Here is a 12134-nt window from a genome sequence, read left to right as displayed (position 1 = left end):
GATAGAATTCTGTTTAGGGAAAGGAAGGACTCCAAATAATTGATTGTATTGGGTAGTAGATTATTTTAGCTTTACATCATTTTATTAGTGTGTTTATTTAGAAGGTTGTGTGTTTCAAAGCAGTGACAGTTTACTTAGTTGAGAAGTATTTTATCATAAATTCATTTATCATATGCTTTAGTATCTTTTTAAGTTCTGTATGATCTGCAGTGATGACATTTTCTTGATTCTTGATTGATAATTTATTTTTTCTGTATTCTAAATCCACTTTGCTAGAAGCTTATCAATTTTATCAAAGTTTCATTGAACCAATTCCTGGATTCATATGTTTTATAGATATAAACATATTATATATATGTGTGTGCGTGTGTGTGTTTATATAGGGATATAAACATATTCATATGTTTTACATATATCTTCATATGTTTTATATATATATATAGAGAGAGAGAGTCTTTTTAAGGCCATGCCTGTGGCATATGGAAGTTCCTGGCCTAGGGGACAAATCGAAGTTGTAGTTGCCACAGCTATAGCAATGCCAGATCTGAGCCACGTCTGTGACCTACACTACAGCCCACAGCAATGCTGAATCCTTAACCCACTGAGTGAGGCCAGGGATTGAACCCATGTCCTCATGGATACTAGTTGGGTTCATTGCTGCTGAGGCACCACAGGAACTCCTCAATCAATATTTATTTCAATGATTTATTTCTCCTATATCCTATTTCTATGCTATAATGTTTTCTGTACTTATTTTATTTTCCTTTTCTAGCTTTTTGACATAGAAGCTTAGGTCATTTCTTGTAATATTTCTTGTTTTCTAATACTTGATTTTAAAGCTGTAAATGTCTCTCTAGCCACTCCTTTAGCTGCACCTAGTTAATATTACATACATAATATGTAGCACAAATTGTATGTAGTTTATACATATAATTCATCAATATCTTTAATATATGTTGTATATATGTATACCATTATATTTCTCTTGAAATTTTATTTTTCAAAATGTTCATGGTTAAATTAGACTTGTGTTGCTTAATTTGCATATATTTGGAAAATATTATATTTTTGTTAGCAATTTCTAGTTGAATTACATTTTCTTTATTACATATCTATACATCTATCTCTATAGATAGATAGTCTGTATGATTTAAGTCCTTTGAAATGTATTGCAACATTTTGTGGCATATATGTGTGTGTGTGGTGTGTGTGTATATATATATATATATATATATATAGGTTTTTTTGGTGAATCCTTCATAAGAAGCACATTGAGATAAATACAATTAGTCCACAAATGTTTCTCTATCTCCACTCTTACATGAACACAAATTTTATCAACCTGCCGCTTGAAAATCTGGGGCAAATTTTGTGACAGACTTTATCTGCATTAGAAACAAGTTTTAAATGATTTGTTCTGAAGTTTGCATTCATAATCTTCTGGAAATGAGGTCAGATGTCATCTGCAAAGACAATTTTTAAACAGTTTTGCCTATTTTGGGGATAATGATTTAAATAAGAAAATTTGTACATATTTCATTTCTACCCAGGCTGGGCTTTTTCCCTTTTGGTGATCTGACCTCTATTTATTCTTTTATAATTTTTTGTAAGTCCTATTATATAAGGTGATTATCTGGAGATAAAGAGTCTACCTTCAAAATTATGACTAAGGTCCCTAAGAATTTAATTAGATAATGATCACCCTTGTAGATGCCCCAAATGAATGACTCAATAATATGTGCTGCAGTTAAACGTAGATAAAGTGTTTCCAGACCTTTGCCCTTACCTCAGAGAGTATTTGCCTGTACCAGTAATGACTTGACTGGCTTTTTCACAAATTAAAATGATTTAATCAAAACAATAGAGTATGTATACCAAATTATTCTTCATCCTCCAAGAAACCCAAAGTTCAACAATATGGAATGAAAACCAGATATTATAACTAGTTGAGAATCAAAACGTGGCAAAGGCTGTTTCACTATTTCAATTTGATTGGTAAAACTCAAATAGCATTTTTTTAATCTAAACAATTCATCCAAAATTTACAACTTTCCCTTCAATCAAAATGTTGATTAAACATTTGTTTGTTCATAGGAGAAATTCTGCCTGCCATGAGTATTCTTAATCTCTGTTCACAATCAAGATTCAAATTTCTTCAGATAAAAGGACATCCATACTCAACTGGAAAATTCTCAAAAAATTGAAAAGTCATATTTTTCTGAAAGAATGACATAAATAAAATTTTCTGCGAGTATGGAAACAGTTCATGGTCCAATGAGGGCGCATGTATCTGGCCCTTTTGTGACTTTGAGATGACATCCGTGCATGAAGGACAAGGGAGAAGCCATCACCACCCAGAATATGGCTTGGATAACTGTCTCCTTGTGTAGGTAACCGAGGAACTGTATTTATACATAAGATTCTGAACTAGGATTTTCATTTTGCAGGAGTTAATTGGTGGTGTGAGAATTTAGTTTTCTAAATGTTCCTCCATCTGACTCTCATGATCAGCCAAGTTAGTTTGTGATGGCCAAGATATGTGGAGATCAACTCTATGATGTAATACTCTTTTTGAATACTTTCATATTTAAAGATCTGGAGTAAACTTACCTTCTCTAACATCAGGTATACTTAGAAACTAATTTCAAGTGTAACAATTTGGGGATATTTTTTAAATTATTTTTGGCAGATATTTCTAAATTTGGGGGGGATATTTTTGGCAGATATTTCTAAATCTCATGATAGGTTCAATTGAGATGTTCTCTAAGCAGTGCTGGTTAATCTGATAAACTCCAGAAGGTGATGTGGCATCTATAGCACTTAACTGAGTGACTTTTTAATTCTGTAGTAAGGAGGCTGTTACTTCCATTCTTTTTTGCTGTTGTTGTTCACACCTGAATTTCAGCATCCTATTATGTTTCTTGGCCGTTTAGATGTTTTCTCCTTTAATTGTTTTCTTTACATGTTTTATAGATAAATAGATGATATATAGATAGATGGATAGATAGATGATAGAGATATATATAGTTTAAATGTTTTTTAATTTTTATTACTCAGTGAATTTATTACATTTATAGTTGTACAATGATCATCACAATCCAATTTTATAGGATTTCCATCCCACAACCTCAGTGCATCCCCCCACGCCCCGAAGTGTCTCCTTTGGAAACCATAAGTTTTTCAAAGTCTGTGAGTTCTGCAAAGAACTCTGTTCTGCAAAGAAGTTCATTGTTTCCTTTTTTCAGATTCCATAGTCAGTGAAAGCATTTGAGGTTGGTGTTTCATTGTATGACTGACTTCACTTAGCATGATAATTTCTAGGTCCATCCATGTTGCTAAAATGCCAATATTTCATTCCTTTTAATGGGTGAGTAATATTCCCTTGTGTATATGTATCATGTCTTCTTTATCCACTCCTCCGTTGATGGACATTTAGGTTGTTTCCATGTCTTGGCTGTTGCAAATAGTGCTGCAGTGAACATCAGAGTACGTGTGTCTTTGTGAATCATGGTTTTCTCTGGATAGATGCCCAGGAGTGGGATTGCTGGATCAAATGGTAGTTCTATGTTTAGTTTTCTGAGGAATCTCCATACTGCTTTCCACAGTGGTTGCACCAATTTACAATCCCACCAACAGTGTACTAGTGTTCCTTTTTCTCCACACCCTCTCCAGCACTTATTGTCTGTAGACTTTTTGATGATGGCCATTCTGGCTGGTGTAAGATGGTACCTCACAGTTGTTTTGATTTGCATTGCTCTAATAATGAGTGATGTTGAACATCTTTTCATGTGTTTTTTGGCCATCTGTATGTCTTCTTTGGAGAATTGTCTGTTTAGAACTTCTGCCCATTTTTTGATGGGGTGGTTTGGTTTTTTTGGTATGGAGCTGCAGAAGGTGTTTATAAATTTTGGAGATTAATGCCTTGTCAGTTGATTCACTTGCAAAGATTTTCTCCCATTCTGTGGGTTGTCTTTTCGTTTTGTTTAGGGTTTTCTTTGCTGTGCAGAAACGTTGAAGTTTGATTAGGTCCCATTTGATTATTTTTGTTTTTACTGTCATTACTCAGAGGTGGATCTGAGAAGATGTTGCTGTCGTTTATGTCAGAGAGGGTTTGGCCTATGTTTTCCTCTAAGAGTTTTGTAGTGTCTGGTCTTATATCTAGGTCTCTAATCCATTTTGAGTTTATTTTTGTGTATGGTGTTAGGGAGTGTTCTAATTTCATTCTTTTCCATGTGGCTGTCTAGTTTTCCCAGCACCATTCATTGAACAGGCTGTCTGTTCTCCATTGTATATTCTTGCCTCCTTTGTCATAGATTAGTTGGCTGAAGGTGTGTGGGTTGAGTTCTTGGCTTTCTATCCTGTTCCACTGATCTATATTTCTGTCTTTGTTCCAGTACCATATATGGTTTTAATGATTGTTGCTTTGTAGTATAGTCTGAGGTCTGGGAGCCGGATTCCTCCAGCTCCATTTTTCTTTTTCAGGATGTCTTTGGCTATTCTGGGTCTTTTGTGCTTCCAAACTTTAAAATATTTTGTTTGAGTTCTGTGAAAAATGTCCTTGGTAATTTGATAGGGATTGCATTGAATCTGTAGGTTGCCTTAGGTAGTATAGTCATTTTGATAATATTAACTCTTCCAATCCAAGAACATGGTATGTCTTTCCATCTATTTGTGTCATCTTTGATGTCCGTCATCAGTGTCTTATAGTTTTCAGAGTACAGGTGTTTTGTCTCTTTAGGTATGTATGCCCGTAGGTATTTTATTCTTTTGGATGCAGTGGTAAATGGGATTGCTTCCCTAATTTGTCTTTCTGCTCTTTCATTGTTAGTGTATAGAAATGCCATAAATTTCTGTGGATTAATTTTGTATCCCGTGACTTTGCCAAATTCATGGATGAGTTCTAACAGTTTTCTGGTAGAGTCTTTAGGACTCTCTAGGTATAGTATCATGTCATCTGCAAATAGGGATAGTTTTATTTCTTCCTTTCCAATTTGGATTCCTTTTATCTCTTTTCCTTCTCTGATTGCTGTAGCTAGGACTTCCACAGCTATGTTGAATAGCAGTGGTGAGAGTGGACATCCTTGTCTTGTCCTTGATCTCAGCAGGAATTCTTTCAGCTTTTCACCATTGAGAATAATGTTTGCTGTGGGTTTGTCATATATGGCCTGTATTATTTTGAGGTAGGTTCCCGTTATGCCCACTTTCTGAAGGGTTTTTCTCAGAATTGGGTGTTGGATTTTGTCAAAGGCTTTTCCCACGTCTGTTGAGAGGATCATATGGTTTTTATTCTTCAGTTTGTTAATATGGTGTATCACACTGATTGATTTGCGGATATTGAAGAACCCTTGCATCCCTGGGGTAAATCCCACTTGATCATGATGTACAATCCTTTTAATGTATTGTTGGACGTGGTTTGCTAGTATTTTGTTGAGGATTTTGCATCAATGTTCATCAGTGAAATTGGCCTGTAGTTTTCTTTTTTTTGTGGTATCTCTGTCTGGTTTGGGTATGAAGGTGATGGTGGCCTCATAGAATGAGTTTGGGAGTATCCCTTCCTCTGCAACTTTTTGAAATAGTTTCAGAAGGATAGGTACAGCTCTTCTCTAAATGTTTGATAGAATTCACCTATGAAGCCATCTGGTCCTGAACTTTTGTTTGCTGGAAGTTTTTTAATCACAGTTTCAATTTCAGTTCTTATGATGGGTCCATTCATCTTTTCTATTTCATCTTGGTTTAGTCTTGGAAGATTGTACTTTTCCAAGAATTTGTCCATTTCTTCTAGGTTTTCCATTTTCCTGGCATATAGTTGCATATAGTAGTCTCTTATGATCCTTTGTATTTCTGTGATGTCCGTTGTTACTTCTCCTTTTTCATTTCTAATTTTATTGATTTGAGTCCTCTCTCTTTTTTGCTTGATATGTCTGCCTAGGGGTTTATCAATTTTGGTGATCTTTTCAAAGAACCAGCTTTTCATTTCATTGATCTTTTCATGGTTTTCTTTGTTTCTATTTCATTGATTTCTGCTCTGATCTTTATGATTTCTTTCCTTCTACTACCTTTAGGTCTTGTCTCTTCTTCTCTCTGGAGCATCTTCAGATGTAAAGTTAGCTTGTTTACTTGAGCTTTTTCTTGTTTCCTGAGGTGGGCTTGTATTGCTATAAACTTTCCTCTCAGAACAAGCTTTTGATGCATCCCATAGATTCTGGATTGTTATATCTATGTTGTCATTTGCTTCTAGGTATTTTCTAATTTCCTCTTTGATTTCTTCAGTGACCCATTGGTTGTTGAGTAGCATGTTGTTGAGTCTCCACATATTTGTGTTTTTTGCAGGTTTTTTCTTCTTGTTGTTGATTTCCAGTCATATAGCATTGTGGTCAGAAAAGATGCTTGATATGATTTCAATTTTCATGAAGTTACTGAGGTTGGGTTTGTAGCCCAGGATGTAATCAATCTTAGCGAACGTTCCATGTGCGCTTGAGAAGAATGTGTATTCTGTTGCTTTTGGATGGAATGTCCTATAAATATCTATTAAGTCCATCTGGTCTAATGTTTCATTCAGAGCCTGTGTTTCCTTATTGATTTTCTGTCTGGATGATCTGTCCATTGCTGTAAGTGGGGTGATAAAGTTCCCCACTATGATTGTGTTATTGTCGATTTGTCCCTTTAAGGTTGTGAGCCGTTGCCTTATATATTGTGGTGAACTTATGTTGGGTGCATAGATATTTAAAATTGTTGTATCTTCTTCTTGGATTGATCCTTTGATCACTATGTAGTGACCTTCTTTGTCCCTTAAAATATTCTTCACTTTAAAGTGTATTTTGTCTGTTATGAATATTGCTACTCCAGCTTTCTTTTGATCCCTGTTTGCATGAAATATTTTCTTCCATCCTCTCACTTTCAATTTGTATGGGTCCCTAGAAGTGAAGTGGATCTCTTGGAGACAGCATATATATGGACCTTGTTTTTGTATCCATTCAGCCAGTCTATGTCTTTTGGTTGGGGCATTTAGTCTGTTTACATTTAAGGTAATTATTGATATGTATGTTCTTATTGCCATTTTATTAATTGCTTTGGATTTGTGTTTGTTGCTCTTTTTTCTTCCCTCCTTCTCTTGCTCTCTCCTCTTCTGGTTTGATGACTATCTTTAGTTTCATATTTGAGTTGATTTTTCTTATTTGTTTGTGTATCAATTGTAGATTTTTGGTTTGCATTTATTCTGAAGTTTTATATGAGTCTATATATATCTGAGATTGTTTGAAGTTGTTATTCTCTTAATTGCAAGTTCATCTCCAGTGTCCTGCATTTGTACCCACCTCTTCTCAGGATTTCTGATTTTGGCGGCATAATTGTGCATGGATGATTTCTTATCTTTACTGTATATATACAGTATATTTCTTATCTTTACTGTATATATACCTTTACTGGTGAGACTTGTCATTTGTGGTATTTTTGTTTCCTGTTGCTGTCTTTTCTTTTCTGCCTAGAGAAGTTCCTTTAGTATTTGTTGTAAAGCTGGTTTAGTGGTGCTGAATTCTCTTAGCTTTTGCTTATCTGTGAAGGTTTTGATTTCTCCTTCAAATCTGAGTGAGAGCCTTGCTGGGTGGAGTAATCTTGGTTGGAGGTTTTTCGTTGAGTATATCATGCCACTCCCTTGTGGCCTGCAGAGTTTCTGCGGAAAAATCTGCTGATAACCTTATCAGGGTTCCCTTGTATGTTATTTGTGTCTTTTCCCTAGCTGCTTTCAAGATTTTTTTTTGACTTTAATTTTGGTCAGCCTGATTAATATGTGTCTTGGCATAGTCCTCCTTGGGTTTATTTTATATGGTACTCATTGTGCTTCCTGAATTTGAGTGAGTGGTTCCTCTTCCATGTCAGGGAAGTTTTTGGCTATTATCTCTTGGAATTTTTTTTCTGTCCCCTTCTCTCTCTGACACCCCTATAATGTGGATATTGGTGCATTTAACATTGTCCCAGAGTTCTCTGAGACTCTCTTCATTTGTTTTCAATCTCTTTTCTCTTTTCTGTTCTGCATCTGTAATTTCTACTAATCTGTCCTCCACCTCGCTTATTCATTCTTCTGCCTCCGGTATTCTGCTGTTAGCTGCTTCTAATGAATTTTTTATTTTAGTTACTGTATTTGCATCTCCTTGTTTAAGTTTTATATCTTGTATCTCTTTGGTGAGTGTTTCCTGTAAGTTATCCATCTTTGCCTCTAGTTTATTTCCAGCGTCATGCATCATCTTCATCATCAACAGTCTAAAGTCTTTTTCCTGGAGGCTGAGACACTCCTCATCACTTAGCTGATTTTCTGGGAGTTTTTCTTTCTCACTCATCTGAGGTATAGTTCTCTGTCTTTTCAGTTTTATAGATTTTTGGTGTGGTGACCTTTTTACAGATTAGAGTTGTAGCCTCTCTTACTTCTGGTGTCTGCCCCTCTTGTGGCTGAAGTTGGTATGGAGGCTTGCTGTTGGCTTCCTGATGAGAGGGGCTGATGCCTGCCCACTGGTAGGTGGAGCTGATTCTTATCCCTCTCATGGGTGGGGCTTTGTCTCTGGATGGTATTAGGGGTGGCTGTGTGCCTGGGGGTCTTTACATAGCCTGTTTACTGAGGGGTGGGGCTGTGATCCCACCTGGATTGTTGTTTGCCCTGGGGCTTCTCAGCACTGACTGAAGAATGGGGCCAGATTTTCCCAAAATGGCCACCTCCAGAGAAAGGCACATTTATGAATATTCCCAAGAGCTTTTTTTCCAATGACTTTCCCCCACAAACAAGGCAAGGGGTTGAGAACAGAGAGGTGGGGATGGTTTGCATCTGGGGCTGGGCCAGAGGCCCCATGCCAACCTCTGTGGCCCTAGGTACAGTGTTTTCTCAGTCTCCCCCCACTCAGCAGGGCTGGTGGAGTAGGGGTTGGGTTGGGGAGTTAGGCATTGGGGAGGGAGCAGCCAAAATCATAGTAATTAATAGAACAACTAGACAAAATGTTAGAAATCATTTAAGTTTTAGTAACACTATTAACAATCCTGTCTTAAAATAGCATGTATAGAACTCTTCTCATTCAGAGTACACATCACTAAAAGCACAGCTAGGCCGATGCTAAACATAACAGTTCTAGTGCATAAACTAAATCTTAAATAATTTAAAAAGTTTAAATCATATTAGTATGACATCTGACCACAAAATCATTAAACTAGAAATAAACACAAACATATACATACCCAAATATTTAAATATTAAAATCCATACTTTAAAACTACACATCAAAAACAAATCACAAGGGATATTAGACTATATTTTGAAATGAAAGATTATAAAGTCACAATGCATTAAAATTGACAAGATGTACTAAAATAGTGCTTGAAGAGACATTTATATCTTTAAAGCTCATGTTTAAAAGGAAGAAAAGTTTCAAGTGAATAACTTAAATTTGTGTTTTAAAAAAAGCTAGAAGAGAGGATTTCCAGTTGTGGCTCAGTGGGTTGTGAATCTGACTAGTAGCATGAGGATGCAGGTTTGATCCCTGGCCTCACTCAGTGGGTTAAGAGACCAGTGTTGCCATGAGCTGTGATGTATGTAGCAGATGTGGCTCAGACCTGGTTTTGCTGTGTATGTGGTTTAGGCTGGCAGCTGCAGCTCCTATTGGGCCTCTAGCCTGCAAACTTCTAAATGCTGCAGATGTAGCCCTAAAAAACAAACAAACAATACCCCCACAAACCTAGAAGAGAAAAACAAAGCAAATGCCAGCAGAAATAAGGAAATAATGAAGATTAGAGTGAAAATAAGTAAATGAGAAAACAGAGAAACAGTGCAAAAGTCAATCAATCCAAAAGGTGGCTGTTTGAAGAGATAAATTAAATGGCTAAATCTGGAGTTCCCGTCGTGGTGCAGTGGTTAATGAATCTGACTACAAACCATGAGGTTGCGGGTTTGATCCCTGCCCTTGCTCAGTGGGTTAACGATCTGGCATTGCCATGAGCTGTGGTTTAGGTCATAGATGCCACTCGGATCCCGCGTTGCTGTGGCTCTGGCATAGGCTGGCATCTACGGCTCCGATTAAACCCCTAGCCTGGGAACCTCCATATAACGCAGGAATGGCCCAAGAAATGGCAAAAAGACAAAAATAAATAAATAAATTAATAAATTGCCAAATCTTTAGCTAAACTGACTATGAAAAGAAAGAGAAAAGATAAAACCTATTAGCATCAGATATAAAAGAGGTAACACCACTACCAACAATACATAAATTAAAAGTATTAAAAAGAATACTATGAGTAACCTTAGGCCAATATATTAGATATCTTATATCAAGTGGACAAATTCTGAGAAAGACCCAAAATATCAGAAATGACACAAGAAAATATTAAAAATCTGAGTAATCCCATGACAGGTAAATAAATTTTATTAGTAATTTAAAATTTTCTCATAATGAAAAGCTCAGGTCCAGATGACTTTCTTATTGAATCCTATCAAATATTTAAAGAACAAATAACACCCATTCTTCATAAACTCTTTCAGAATATAGAGGAAGAGCAAATCTACCAATTCACTCAATGAGATCAATATCATCTAGATATAAAAGTCAGACAAAAAAATCACAAGAAAGGAATATCCTTCATGAACCTACAGATAAAATCCTCAACAAGGTATTAGCAAACAATCCATCAACATATATCATGGGAAGAATTTAGCCCAAAAATGCAAGGTTGACTTAGCATACCAAAATCAATCAATGACATTTCAGCACAAAATTTGGAAACTGTGATTCCCATACTCAAACCAAAAAAAAAAAAAAGAGCTGAACAAACTTAAAAAAACTTCTCTTCTTAAGTCCATCACAAGACAAAGCATTGCTCCCAAAATTGAGATATAGAGAGGAGAATAGAGAAACACAACTAACCATAGATGCCCAGGAAACAGAAACCTCTGTGGACACCAGTATCAGGGTATAAAAAATTAAAATGTAATTGTCAAATTTGCTGGAGGCTCACTGTGGACAAGTTTGAGAGTTAAAAACAGCAGGGCAGATCAGTCTCAAGGGAGACCCCAAAACTTTTTTATCTCTGGGAGTCCTACCAGGCTCTCAGAGTGAATATCTGAGAAAATTCCCCTCATGCTTCCAGAAAGAGAGGGAAAGGAGCCATTCTGAAAAGCACATACAGCATTCTGTTCTCAATAAGGTCTTCCATCCAGAGAAAATATTTTGCCAAACCATAACCAATGGGGACTAATTGAACAGGGGACAGAAAATAGCCAACTCCACCTTCACTGAGTCTTCCACCTGGAAGAAGGAAAATACCCAACTCCAGGCCCTCTAGTCTACCTGTCCCACCTAAAGGTGGAAAAAGCTAAGATCAACTTGTGAAGGTCCACTGCCCAGGGTCACAGGATCACTAAAAAACTTAAGCAAAAGCCTAGAGACCACTTCCCTTCCCTCTTACAACTTACTACCCCATCAGTAAGGCTCCTGTTTACTAAAAAGAGAGTACAACTTGAAGTTCCCATTGTGGTGCAGTGGAAATGAATCCAACTAGAAACCATGAGGTTACAGATTCGATCCCTGGCCTTGCTCAGTGGGTTAAGGATCTGGCCACGCCATGAGCTGTGGTGTATGTCCAAGACACAGCTTGGATCTGGTATTGCTGTGGCTGTGGCATAGGCAGGCAGTTACAGCTCTGATTGGAACCCTAGCCTGGGAACCTCCATATGCCATGGGTGTGGCCCTAAAAAAAAAAAAAAGCAAAAAATATAAAATAAAAATAAACCTGTGTTTTCCCACCTCATCTTTATTTAAATTAGTCTTTATTCTTCCAAAATCCAGATTGTTTATATCTACCTACCATTTATAGCATATATGTAACTAGCCTATCTCTGTCAGGTCAACTTATTTAATTTTTTTGCTGTGCCAGCAGCAAGGTATTTAATTTTGATTACTGTAAGATGAATACCAACAAGACTGATGAGGGCTGTCAGCAGCTTCTGTAAGGATGATGAGGGTCTTATCAATTTCTTTTCTCAGAGAAGGACATTTGATTGGCTTCAGTAGTGTAATGACTCAAAAACACTTGTGAGATGGCTGAGAGAAAATTACGATTTCAAAGGTGAAAGCAAACAGTTTCTATTTCAGTCTTTTAAACAA

At 36.5% G+C, this 12134-nt stretch overlaps 1 long non-coding RNA gene across 1 annotated transcript in view; it reads left to right on the top strand.

Moving 5' to 3' along the window:
• Positions 1-2995, top strand: part of LOC110258406 — a 12303-nt gene extending 9308 nt beyond the window's left edge. The window contains exon 3 of the long non-coding RNA XR_002341145.1: positions 2095-2995. This is a non-coding gene — a long non-coding RNA (uncharacterized LOC110258406). The remainder of the gene's footprint in view (positions 1-2094) is intronic.
• The last annotated feature ends 9139 nt before the right edge of the window (positions 2996-12134 follow it).

Source organism: Sus scrofa, unplaced genomic scaffold (genome assembly GCF_000003025.6).
Source record: "Sus scrofa isolate TJ Tabasco breed Duroc unplaced genomic scaffold, Sscrofa11.1 Contig2015, whole genome shotgun sequence".
Taxonomy (NCBI): Eukaryota; Metazoa; Chordata; class Mammalia; order Artiodactyla; family Suidae; genus Sus; species Sus scrofa.
Note: the sequence above shows the minus strand (reverse complement) of the source record. Positions and strands in the feature narration are given on the sequence as shown.